The following is a 13,932-nucleotide window of genomic DNA, read 5'->3' on the forward strand; positions in this document are numbered from 1 at the left end:
CAATAGTGGGCAGTAGAGAATGCAGCACTCGGAGCAGCCATGGATTTGAAGACGCTGCGCAAACCAAAGTTACTGGAGCTTGCGAAAGAGTTGGGTCTGGAGGTATCAGACAAACTCAGAAAACCAGAACTGCTGAAGGCTATTCTTGCGTTAGAGGCTGAAGATGACGAGCTTGCAGAATGCCTTGAGACCATTGAGGAGAGGGAATTGGCAAAAAGAGAACAAGAGGAACTTGAACGTAAAGAAAAACAAGAGAAAGAGGAACGCGAACGTACAGAAAAACAAGAGAAAGAGGAACGCGAACGTAAAGAAAAACAAGAGAAAGAGGAACGCGAGCGTCAATACGCTTTTGAAATGAAGGGTCTCGACATAGAGATGAAACGCGAAAGAAAGCTGCGTGAACAGGAATACGAAAGAGAGATGCGGGAACTCACGCGTGAACTTAACGCGATCAGAGGAATGAGTGTGCGATCTCGTTTAAGTGTTCTTAGAAAAGGCGAAAATTTCAGAGCTTTTCTAGAAAATTTTGAAAGAATTTCGATGGAGGAGCAGCTAGACGAGGATTATTGGTAAATTGTGTTGATGGGATTCTTCCCATGTGAACCTTGTAATGCCTGGGCGAGGTTGTCTGACGAGGATGCCCACAACTATGCGATAACCAAAAGTGCGCTCCTCCGATACTTTCGAATTCCCGCGGAGGCAGATTTCGAAAGCCAAATTGACGGTGGTAAGCCACACCGCGAGAGTGTCAGGGACCGAGTTAGAAGCTCCGCTCAGTCGCCGGATGACACGAATGCTGTTCAGAAGTGGCGGCAAAGGACAGGTTTGGTCCAGGAAAGAAAGGCCACTTCGGCAGCGAGGACCGAGGAGTTCGGTCGAAAAGCTAGCGAAGAGTGCAGATCCACAAGCCGTGAGGGCTCGGGGGATAATATAGGCACTAAGGCTAGCAATGAGGAAGAGTGCAGATCCGCCAGCCATGAGGGCTCGGGGGATAATGTAGGCACTGCTAACAATAAGGAAAGGGGAAATGCGTTGGTTTTGAGCCCAGAGAAGCATGCACTTTCCGGGAAGAAGGCTGATTGCTGCGATCGAGAAGGTAGTACCCAGGACAATAACGCTACGTTAGCCGAACAGCGTCTCATAGTTCAAGTTCCGGGCAAGAGCGTTAGGGTAGTAGTATCGATTAGCAAGCCTCAGGAGAGCAAGTTATGGTCAGCAGGAGGTAAAGTGCTGTCGGGACGCGTATTTCCATTTCAGCGTACGTAGACGCATCGGCCGCTAGTTGCGCTGCTTGTCTGCAACGTCACATCCGGCGTTGTCATGACAACATTGAGACGCCACTGTTCGCGCTTTGCTTGGGCATGGAGGAAGAATGTGCCTGGGAATGGCCGTTCGCATGCCGTTCGCGTCGTCTGTCAGCCGCTCAGGCCACTTCGGCTACTTCGTGCTCTCTGGCTTGCACGACTGCCTCTGTGACGCGTTCCTTCGTGTTTTTCTGTCTGGCTGGCACGAGTGCCTCAGTAACGCGTTCCTTATCGTTTAAAAGGAGATAGCGGGAGTACAGTAAGTGTTCAACACCGTTCGCGTCTGTCAGCCGCTCAGGCCACTTCGTGCTCTCTGGCTGGCACGACTGCCTCTGCGACGCGTTCCTTTTCGTTTACAAGGCGACAGCGGGAGCAAAGTAAGTGCATTAATAACACGTTCAACGACGAGGACCGCACGACTGCCAAGGATCGGAGTTTGCATGCTTCGTGCCACCAAAGAGTGCGGTGCTGGGATCGAGCAAGAAGACTTCAGTAGCGTGGCTTTTTGGGCTTGTTGGTACATAGTTCCAATACACTGTAGCGTAGCAAAAGACGAGGACACAAGATACGAACACTACGAGCTCGTCTCTTGTGTCCTCGCCTTTTGCTGCGCTACAGTGTATTGGAGCAAGACTTATCCATCCAAACACCTAGATATGTCTACAAGTAACCGCACATAATGATAAATGTCGAGTGGTCTATTATTTACTTCACCTCAACCATCGCGAAACTGGGAAGTTGTTCTTTAATCCCCTCCTTAACCTTGCTAATTCCTTGGAGTTCATTACATTGCTTATCTAAAGCAATCGCTGTGGATGCTGTTGTTTACTGAACATAGTTGTGCTTGTCTTGGGCTCATCGAACTTTCCATTTGTGGTGGCACTGTTCAAGTGCACGTTCATTTGGTTCAACAGGCTTTCTGCTTTACTGAAATTCTGGTTGGTCAGCTTTATCTGTTCTCCTGTGGCATTCTATTACTCAACAGCCTTTGCCTTTACTCGTGCATATGGTGCTTTAAGCATGCGTAACGCCTGGAGATGTGGCCAAAAAAGCAATGGAGGATTCAGCTATCTTTGGACGAGTCAGTACTGTAAGGCTTGTAAAACAATAACTGTCTCAGCCCAAACCAATCAGTATAGTTGGCTTATTCTTAAGATGAGTGGAATAAGCATGTAAATGGTCAGGAGTCAACATCAGACACGAGCATCTGGAAAAGGAAGATTGTCACACAATTTGAATATGCCATTTGTTAGCAGGCATTATTACTCAGGGGCGTGCCTTGGGACATGCACTAAGAGGGCTGTTACCTTCCAACTTGAACATGTGTCTGGCATATTATGGGCAAATGCGAGCTGTTGAACAGGTGCAGGGAGCTGCCACAATTGCTAAACTTTGCACATACATACAATAACGTAGACTTCTTTCCAGTGTGGCACTTTACAGAGCTGAAGTGTAACCAGAGAGCGTGCTCCTGTGTTCAAGTTGGCAGTGGATAACCCTGTACAGAAGAAAGTTGAGTTAGGTGGGAGCACAGGAAGTGCAATTTATATTTCAATATTCAAAGACGCTATTGTCTGGTGGGACATCAGAAGAACTGCCAATTTTTACAGATGCACAGCAAGCCAGCCACTGCTTGTATGTGCATACATACTTTCACGGATTATCAAACTGTGTTCTATAGAACCACCGAGTTCTTACTGGGTTACCTGAAGTGTCTATATCCAAGCATGCATGAACCTGGCGCTTTGCTTTACTCCTCACTTTCGGACTAGTCGCAATAACTGCTTTATAGGTTCTCACTATATGGCCAGTCATCATTCAATGAATTTGAGTATTCTTCTAACAGGCTCTCTCTCGCATCTTCATTTTGTATGCATACGTGTACAGCACAAAGGGTATAAACTAAGATACATGGCATTCCTCGGCACCTCAAGGAAGCTTTTGTAGTTCTCCAAGGGTCAAGAAAGACTGACAAAATCTAAGACATGCATGATGTGCAAGAGCAAGATGTGCGCTGACACAATTTATCCAAAAACAAAACAATAAAAGAGATCTTCCAGCAGTACTGTATCTTTGAAAAGGTCTTTATTCTGGACGTTACTATTGCAGACACATCAAGTAGTGATGAAATTATTCCTGAAAGGAAGTTGTCTGCTGCTTGAAATACAAGTACGTCTGGAAAAGAAAATGAACAGTACAGTGAGCCACAGTCAACATTTATCCATACCTGTGAATAAGACTTCACCATGTTAGCCTTAGTGCACGTTAAATACCCTCTGGGGATAATATTTTGGTGACGATGCAAATCCGCTGTAGAACCATAAAGCATGCTTACATGCTTACCGCGTTCTTGTCCGATGTTACGGTTTTTTCCATCTGTATATACCTTTTTTTCGGTTTGGCCCCCTCACCCACTGCTCTTCGGGGCCTGTGAGGTACTAATAAATAAATAAATATCTGCTCTGTCTTGGCGTCATTACTTTTGCATTTTGAGAAGGTGACATTTGGTCCCTTTTATTACACGAACAATGGGATTGTCATTCACAAATGAAACACACGATTACTTTAGCACCAAGTACAGTACTGCCATCAAAGAAGGAATGGGATGGTAGGTCTAAATATGCCCTTTCAAGACTTTTAGCCTGTTCTACAGAAAGCATTTCTACAAGTTGGGAAGACAAAAAGAGTACTCTGCAGGCTCACAAATGACTGGAGGAGAAAGCCTATCCACAACCGTTTTTCTTCGCACTTAAAGCAGTCCAGCAGCATGTGGGAATCTTTAAATGAGTGGGGACCGCAAATTTCGGCCCATTTGTTCACACTTTGAAATAAAACTATAGCTCAATTGGTTATATCATGCTGTTTCAGCAGCTGCAGGAGTTGAGATAATGCTAAAAACTAGATCAAACGCTACTTTGCGAGCTTTTATTCCAACTCTTTTGCCTGCCTGCCCCAAAAATCGGCAAGACAACAAATGAAGAGGCAGCACATCACTTTCCTAAGCTTCTTGTAGTCTTAAGTCTCAAATGATCTCGGTAACCATAGCCAACAGACGGCCCGTGAAACTGAAATGTGAGCTGGCTGTGAACTGTGAACCAGGCTGAGGCGAATCTCCTGTCGTGATGTGTGTTCGCTGATAACCTGTACACTCTAAAGAGCTAGCAGCCAACTGAGGCTTTGAATACAGTTGAGCCTACTTATAACGAACCTGACAGTCACACAGATTGCGTTCATTGTATCTGAAATCTGCACTAAGTGGACTTACCTTATTACAGTCAAAAGACAATGTCAGATAAAAGTAGCGTTTCATTTTTTGAAAAGTGCACTGTGCATGTTTGTTCCCTCAGAGCAGATCCTATCAAGCCAATTTTCTAAGCTCGGTCATATGCTTCTGGCCGAGGCCCTTCTGGCTGTGGACAAACCGCTTTAGGGATGCGATAAGTGTTTGAGGTGTTCACAGCCAGTGGCGGAGAGTATAGAACTTAGCCTTCAAACCTTGACTAAGACATAAGGGCCTAGCAACGAAGCTAATACAAGGTATGTCCAAGCAGAATGTCCAGTGTACCTTTAACTGCTCGCTCCAGCAATGCATCGGCCCCCAAATTACACCACCGCACAGCTACTAGGATTTTGATGCAATGTTTGCGCGAAAGTGCAGCCACTTAGACCTAAAACCAGGCAGGCACTTGCATTTTACCTAAAAGCCATCAGCTCATGTCAGATTTCAGCCTCTGTTAATTGCTGTACACTGCCCACTAGACCCCAGAGTGACGCAGACTGCCTGTGGTCTATGCGCTATCTGCATATGGAAGCACTGCTGCAGTCAGAGATTCGACTGAGCGGACAGCACAATTGCAGCATGACGGAGTAAGCCATCAAGGCGTACCTTGTGACTGGTAGTCAAACTTCTCAGATTGCTCTCATTAGTTGATCACCGGCCATGTGCAATAATTTATTTTCAACACTGCCGCTATTTCGTGCTTACAACATTTCTTGTTATACTCTACACTTTTCCCAGCTAGCATAATCAACTGCCCTTCTAGTGTGTCGTGTCGGGGCACACTTTGCCAGTGGTTAACTGCCGATTGAAAGTGTATTTTTTTTGTGTGTGTGTGTTTTTGCAAGGGGGAAGGGGGCAACAGTGCAGCTGGGAGATGATCTTTGATTGCCATGCTGGCTAGAAGTGCAGTTTTCAAATCTGAGGGTGAATTTTAAAGGGCACCTCCTTGTTTGTTATAAAACCAAGTGGTGCGGCCACGGTTGTTCGTTTTATATGACATGCAATGCCATAGCCCTAATACATTTTTTTGACGGTAGTTCTAACTTTGTTGGTAATAAGCGAGCATTTGTTTTAACTGTGGATGTTATAAGTGGGCTCAATTGTATGCTGTTTAAACATACTTTCATTACAAAAACTACCAGTAAAATCTATCGAGAACATTTACAGCGTTTCTAGTGGAGTTTTTTAGCCTGCAAATGCAAGGTTGCAAAAGCAACAAACCAGCAGCTAAGCTGCAATTCCGTAGCCATCTTCCTTGCCTTCATCTACATGCCTGTTAGATTCATTCTTTTTTTTTTTTTAAGCTCTATCCCTACAACTGCAGCTTTGTAATTAACGCTAGTGATACTTTACGGGATGCCTCTCTTAAGACATAGATCTTGATGACTAGAAAAGATACAAGGAATACTGAATTGCAATTCTATGCCATGTCCACCAACGGCTTTTACATGCGGGTAATGAAAACCTTGTGAGAGGTTGGTGTTCTGCTGTGGTGAGCTGCAGTCACCAGAGGACAACACTTCCGTCAGTGTTTCACACTGGCATACATAACCATCATGGTCTCCATTTTAAGCACAAGCAACTTTCTCCATCTTTCCGAGTTCTACTGGATGGCATGAATTTTTTCTGCTGCAGGCACGGCTCATATCAGTGCTGTCATCAGTGCTATTACATCTGGTATTAGTTGTCTGAGGCAGAGCCACAAAACAGTTCCACCAAGGAATGGGTCCTTTAGGTTCTTATCAATTCTTTTACCCGAACTTATTTCTACAAGCATATTTATTACCAAATTAGGAACAAAATACTTCATGCTCTGACACCACCATTGCTATGGTAGATGCATGGTAGGCACGACTTGTTAGTGCAGTTTAGTAAAGTGCTTTTCCTTTAAGTGATTCCAAATTTTGAATTTCTGCACACCATGCAATAAATGTGATAGCACTGAACATCATCAGCAATAAAGTGCAAGAACCTAATATGAAATCAAATCTTTTGCAAGACAGACTTCTGGGTCACTGCCAAAAAGGGGTCAAGGTTGACATGTCTGGTTGTGATCACCTCGAAATTTTCCAAGTGGGCGACGCGTCTCCTTAGGCGGTTATTGCATATTCTCAGCAGCAGCTGCCTAACTTCACTGCTACACTTTATATAAACAAGATGCTAGGGGCGCAGACAAACAGCTCAAACAAGTGCTTCAATGTGTGCCTATGCACCCGTACAAGATTTCAAACAGTGTTAATTGGAATATACTGGCAGCAATATACCAAAGCAATTGCACTTTATAAAAAAAATGAAGTGAATGCAGCAGACAGAAGAAGCAAGAAACCCAAAAATTTGAGAGTAATGCAAGGAATTTAGTAATGATCGCAAGAAATAACTCAGCACTTGGCATCTGTAAATACATCTGAACACCTTTACAACAAATGCATACACAAAATGACTTTTCTAACGAAGGATTTCTGACGTCCGGGCTGAATTCCTGTCTTTCATATGTACTGTGAATATCTCTCTAGTGAACACCGCTACAACAAATCTACCTGTACAATGAAGAAATTCAGCTATACCTGATGGCTGATCTATTGCTTTACAATCAGCATACACAGCAATGCTGCCAATGGCCTAGTCGACACCTCAAAAGACTATGCACTTCGCAGAAGCCATGGTAACAGCCACACCAACGGAAAGAAAAAAGATGCGCAGAGCGCCGAATGGCAGAACTTTCTGACCACAGTACTAGCGTTACTACCAGCAAAAAAAGCAAAACCAGAAACTTCGATCTTCATGCTCCCTCTTGGTGCTGGTGCTAAGTAAGCTAGTGAGCTGTAGGAAACAAGTGAGCTAGTGAGGACATCCACTGCCTAGCGGCACGCATCTCGCAGCCAGTACATACTGAGTGGGTCCGATGGACCTGCTCAGTTCTCAAAGCCCACCTGTTGATCCCAGGGTCATCAATGCCTCGGCTATTAATATGGACGAGACTACCATTTTTTTTGTCAAGAAAGGGACACCTCTTGTGCCAAAAACGTGGTCTCATCCTGTGCGGTAATCCTCCTCTGCAGAGGAGGTTGTGCTTCGGAGGATCTGGGTCGGGGCTGCCCTCACTACAGCTGTGACTCGGAAATGGCCTGTTTCGAGATCTCCTTCCTTGACTTGGGTGTCCAATATGTGAATGCAAAGACATTGAAGTCAACACTCATCACTTGCTGTGGGACTGCCCAGCACTGATGTCTACAAGAATATGGCTCCTAACAGCATAGGTCGGCACGCTCACTCATGAGTGCACTCATATCGCTTCACACTTACATGTGTGAGTGCGAGTGAGTGGATGCGAGTGTAGGTGGTCATGAGTGTGAGTGAGTGGTTGCGAGTGCGAGTGAATGGATGTGAGTGTGGGTGGTCATGAGTGCGAGTGAAAGGATGTGAGTGTGAGAGAGACGAGTGGTGATAGGACATGGGTGAGTGGTTGTGAGTGGCGGCAAACTTCAAGCGACAGTGAAGTTTGTCACATGTGCTTAGCTATTTTCATGTTGACAGTTGAGGGAAGTAAATGTTCACTGCTGTGAGGGCCCTCGAGGCAGCATAAGGCATCATGGCGGTGTCGATTTACTACCGAAGCACAGGATTACGCTGTCGCGCAAATGGCAACCTTTCGTTGCTGTTCACCTTACTAGTTCACCGTTGACATGAGTGCAGGCCAAATTCACGGGTGCAGTTTTGTCAGATCCTTTGATCGAATTTCGCACTGCCACTGCTGGAAAGGCAGATCTCTCTTTACACACCTCCTATAAGGCTCGAGCTCATATACACCCATGGATGCGGAACCCATGAATGCAGGATCAAATACGAAAATTTTCAATGCAAATAATTTCAGCAGGTAAGCATGGCGACTCATAATGTCAACTCTCCTCCTTTTCTACCAAGTTCTCAGAAGCTTAGAAGAGTGCTTCGAGTCACCGTTCTGTTTAAACTCTTATCTAAAGCCTAGAATACTGTGTGCCTATGGAACCACAATCTTTTCAACAATAAACTATTAGACCTTTTTGTTCATTACACCTTGAACTGACATCGCAGAGTACGCAGGTGCCTCTCCCGTTTCACCTCCATCGAAACACCGCCAGATTCAAACCCGGGCACACCGAAAAAATAGCCGAGCACCCTAAACACTGAGCCACCGCAGTGGGTAGTGCTACTTTTACCTTTGTAAGCGTTTGTTGTCTGCGACGGCAGGTATTAAATAAAACCCTTCGCAATGGGTCAGTGGTGAAATGAACAAAAAAAAAAGGCCTCAGTGGCTGTGGAGTTCGGCTGCCGACCCAAGGTTGCAGGTTTGATCCTTGCCTCGAGGGCCACATTTCGATGGAGGCAAAATGCAAAACCTTGCGTGCGCTGTCGCATGTTGATAAAAATTAGCAGTGCTCCGACTGTTCTAAATCTAGTTTGAGCGAAAGCTCCATTACCCTTGGCTACGCTTGGTTAGACGTGCAGGCGTTTCAGGCACATTGTCAGCTGCGCTCTCACCCATGGCGAAACTGCATGAAAAAGTGACGTCGGCTCCTTAAGCGAATTCCGAGCCACGTTTTTGAAGACACTGAGCTATAAAGGCTCAAGATATATAACGTGAGTCACATCGAAAAGGTGATTTAAATAAAATATGTTTGGTAAGCTGTGGATGTTATGGAGAGCCAGTGCTGCCCCGAGGCTCTCGTTGGGTGGGGGATGCGCGGTGGAGATGCTCTCTCATATTCTCGTAGGAAAGGGGGGGGTGACTGGCAAGTCAGTTTCGGGGCGATGGAAAGGTGTCTGTATATAGGCGACAGAACATGACAGCTTCGTTTCTCAATAGCACGCAGGAACGTAGAGACCACATGCAGCGATCATGTCGGCGCCCGCATAAGTGCACTGCGTATACGAAAAATTCCCGACTGACTCGACTTTCAGGAAGACCAAGTATTCATGCGACGAGGTCTCCGAAACTGCTCAAGCTGGAGGGTTTTGTAGGTAAAGTCCACCGCCTTTTCGCCTTTTACCTCATCAGACATATTATAGCGTACACATAGCCGATTTACGTTGATTTAGAGTTAATTTCATTCCACGGCTCTTGCCGTAAATTTGTCTTTTTACCGCAGACAATAAATAAAGTGTGTAAAGTGAGAACACCTCGCATTAAACAAATTTTTGCATTTGTTATTTTATATATCGATGTGCCAGAAAAAAGTAAACAGCATAACAAGCTTGATATATTAAATCTTCTCTACGTTCTAAAATTTTTAAAAATCCTGAACTCGTTAGAACCGGTTCAAATAAATTAAATAAATTGGTTTTTTGAGGAAAGGAAATGGCGCAGTATCTGTCTCGCATATATCGGCGGACACCTGAACCGCGCCGTAAGGGAAAGGAGGAAGGTGGGAGTGAAAGAAGAAAGGGAGAAAGAGGTGCCGTAGTGGAGGTCTCCGGTATAATTTCGACCACCTGGGGATCTTTAACGTGCACTGACAACGCACAGCACACTGGCGCATCTTGCGTTTCGCCTCCATTGAAACGCGGCCGCCGCGGTCAGGTTCGAACCCGGGTACTCCGGCTCGGTAGACGGGCGCCTTACCACTGAGCCACCGCGGCGGGTTTAAAACCGGTTCAATACGGTCCGAACCGGAATGGAATGTCGCTCTGTAGCCGAACCCACAACTGAACCCGAACCTGAACCGAACCCGAAAAAATTCCGGTTCGACACCCTGCTGAAAACTGCACCTTGTGGTATTTAAAAAGGCATTTTGGTTACATGTTGTTTTCCATCATCTTTTTTGTGGGCATGTATTTTTTTATAACAAAAATGTTCAAGTTCTGTATATTTTTAATCAGTTTTAATTGAAAGTTTTGTCACAAAGAATGCTTTTGTAGCGCACTCAAGCCTAGTCGTCACAGGTTTTTGTTGTGATCACTTTTGAACCTTCTTTTTCAAAGTACTGAGCTTCATCATGGTGACAGTGCCTACATAGTAGATGAGAAGGAGGAAGTTTCACAGCAACAAGCCAGATTGTCGAAGTGCTGGTTTCTCAAAAACAGTGTGGTTACAACCGAGCCCTCAGCGAAGGCAATCCGGAGGCCTACTACCACAGAAACAGCCTGCCAACTGCTGTTCTACAAGCAGCTAGGCCAGCTGTGTGTGTGGCTTTATCACTGCCAGGTCATCTAAGAAAGTGATTCCACTGCAGGACACTCAAAACCACCAAATAACGGAATCAGCTGATTCGATACCACTGTCCTAAGACAACAAACAACATTTCTTAGGACTGACAGGTTGAAAACTGCAACTTGCAGTGATGTAATATATCTATGGCGATGATACAGCAGAAAGTGCAGTTTTAAATACACATAGCATCCAATCAACTGTACTCCGTGAAGTGCGTCTCAACCGGCTTGTCAAGTAGCGTGTTGCCTTGCTGCTGCCAAGGAGCTGGTTGCTGAGTTCTGAAGTTCCTCCGAGAGCAAGAAACGTCGGCGAGAATAAACATGAAGGCTTCGGAGGAGATGCCAATAAAGTCAACAAGTGCATGTACTCTGCTGGTGCATCCTCAACTGCTGTAGTATATGTGTAAACATAAAATTGCATTTTTCTCAAAATCACCCTTTTCAAAATTTTTGAACCTTTCTCAATAACTAACCGACCGACTAAACTGAAATTTTCTCGGATTGTGATAAACTCCCTTGCAAATAGTTGGAACAGAATAGCAAAGAGTGGAACTGTGCATATGACATTAGTAAGCATGGGTAATAGGATGGAAATTGCCAGCACTGAATAAATAATTTGCAATGGATTTTCTTTTGTCCTGCGGCTTCCATTCCAGGCTGCCGAACGAAGGTTCTGTCGCCATAGGTGTGTATGAAATCAAATGACGTATACAAAAACTGCAATATAGTCACTGCTTTGTATATTTAATACCTGTAAACTTATGCTAAGCTGCTTAAGAAGCCACAATGACAGCAACTGGAGAAGGAGCAGTTTTTGTGGGCCTTACGTGATCTTATACTCACTTGTGACGTTGCAACCAATGTTCGGCAACCTGAAACCAATACAGAAACTGTGTGGCAAGGGAAATTCAATTACAAATTATTTACTGAGCGTAGGCAAATTTCGTGCAGTGATTCATGTTTACTGATGCCTTACACAAGTCCAAAGCACAAATACAGTAAGAAAAATTTGATGTGATGTGTGTATCAAGGCCATCCACGAATAAATCACTCAAGACATGAGTTGGAATTTTTATGATGACCAGGTTAGGAACAAACGCTTTCATATTAGCAATGGTTCAGCACTGAGCACAAGAAAACTGTTCACCAAATAAGGTGGCGAACCATCTCGTACTGAAAATAGCACCAGGGCTGTTTTTCACTAGGACTGAATGGTTACACCTGCCTCAATTTGAAGTAACCTCTTCGAGCACTTTGGCGGAATTGCTGACAGCATGACATGTGAACAGTGAAAATTTTCAATCCTTTTTTTAAATGTGAGAGGCAGCTGTCATTCACAATGGCATCGAGACAGAGGAGCCATTGTAGTGTTCACTTGCCACATTTAAACAACGCAGGAAATGAGCTTCTTGAACAGCCTCAGTACAATCACTGATGTCATTCAACGCCAATGCTCTAGCTGAACGCAGCCACAGTGTTGGCCAAGACGCACACAGCCTTGCGCGAACACCTTACTCGGTTGGGCCTTTCTCTGCTTTGATTGCCACATTTTACTGTAACATTAGTATGGCTGTTCGGCATCGGAAAGTCCGGCTTCACAGCGGAAAATGATCGGTAACCTGCTACTTCTGCTCACCTCTACTAGCAAATGACACCAGCGTCCTCATTGACTGCTTCACAGAGTCGCGCGCTCGGACTTTAGGCTGGTTTTTCTAGCAGTGTCGGGCTGGCCCCAGTAACCTGCCAAGTCCAGACTGCAGGCCTGTTAATACTGCTTATTGTCAGCATGTTTCTGAGCTGTGTGCAAATAAAAAAAAAATGCTTACAAATATACGGCAATGCAGGTCTCCCGAGCCCCTCAAAGACTTCCTTTCGCACGAACAGGCGTATTGCAATTACCAGCTTCACGGGGGCTTCTTGTACCTGGTCTGCAGAGAGGAGATTAGCTGTTCTTTTCAAGTAACGAAAATCATTACCTTGCATATCTTATCGTCAACATCACCGGCTAGACAACTCGCTGCACAAGTTCACCGCAATCCGGCCATTCGTTGCCACAGGCTCCTCTTGCATCTGCTCGTCAAAAGGTTCGCTGTAGCTGAATGCAGGCACGACTGTCAATTCGAGAAACCGAAGCGATGCGGACTGCAGGACTCGAAATGCTAAAGCAGCCGAAAGCAAAAACCGCCGAAAGAAGTCGCACGCTTTCGAATCCACGACGAATTTTAAAACTTTCTGCAACATTAGCGCCGGCCGCAGTAACGCCATCTGGTGTTGAAATGTGAAAATATTTTATGCGCTGTGATTCCCACTTAGCAAAGCAAAGCTAGTACCATTGCTAATGCAGTCCAGCCAGGGCCTATTTTTTTTAGGTAACTTAACCGAGCAATGTTTTTAATAACATCATGTGGAGTTATTTCGCACCTTTCTGCCAACCACCGAAACGGCTACATTTGACTATGACTGCCTTAGCTTGAACATCCAAATCAAGCCGATCCACAGTCGGCGGAGTCTTGTTTGAGTTAAAATCGAAAATAGAGGAAGTTTATCCCTCATTCGTTCTGCTTTTGGCGCGAGGAGGCAAAGCGAATATCACGTGTGTTATTTAAAGGCAAAGAATATGCCTAAAAACCCAATAACACTGACGAATTCTCACCGAAGCGGGTGACTTGGGCGCCGCCATCTTGACAAAGCTATTTTCCTAGCATAAGAGCACGCGCGCTAAATTCGAAAGAGAGCGTACGTAACGCGAACGTACATACGTAAAATCTAAATTCAGGCGTATACAAAGCAAACTTACAACGTTACAAACTTCATAAACGAAACCAAAACATGACCTCGCTTGTTTCTTTTTTTAAATCCAAAAAGTTTAAAAGCATTTAAACACGATCCGAAATCAAAACAGCCGTGTGCTGCTGTTGCATTTATAAATATACCGGGAGTTTCAGCGAACACTTTCAAAAAATTTTATAGACTTTTTGGGGGAAATATGGCTTTTACGGCACAGTATTACCAGTGTTGGCGAACACCAGAAAACTGGTGAATCGTCGTGAGTAGTAAGCTAGTTAACGACTTTTCTTAACTAGCTCAACTAGGCGCCTAATTGCAGTTAGAGATTTATAGCTGGTCTTTAGTAACAGCCACATCAGTTTTTAGAAATCAGAA

The 13,932-nt window shown here is 44.8% G+C and overlaps 1 long non-coding RNA gene across 1 annotated transcript; it reads right to left on the minus strand.

Moving 5' to 3' along the window:
• Positions 1-3,370: 3,370 nt before the first annotated feature.
• Positions 3,371-13,710, minus strand: LOC149353543 (uncharacterized). The gene is made up of 2 exons (XR_016289591.1): positions 12,747-13,710; positions 3,371-3,479 (listed from the first exon to the last, which is right to left on the minus strand). It is a non-coding gene; the product is annotated as an uncharacterized LOC149353543 (long non-coding RNA).
• Positions 13,711-13,932: the final 222 nt, after the last annotated feature.

Source organism: Amblyomma mixtum, chromosome 3 (genome assembly GCF_055824585.1).
Source record: "Amblyomma mixtum isolate Tamu chromosome 3, ASM5582458v1, whole genome shotgun sequence".
NCBI classification, from domain to species: Eukaryota; Metazoa; Arthropoda; class Arachnida; order Ixodida; family Ixodidae; genus Amblyomma; species Amblyomma mixtum.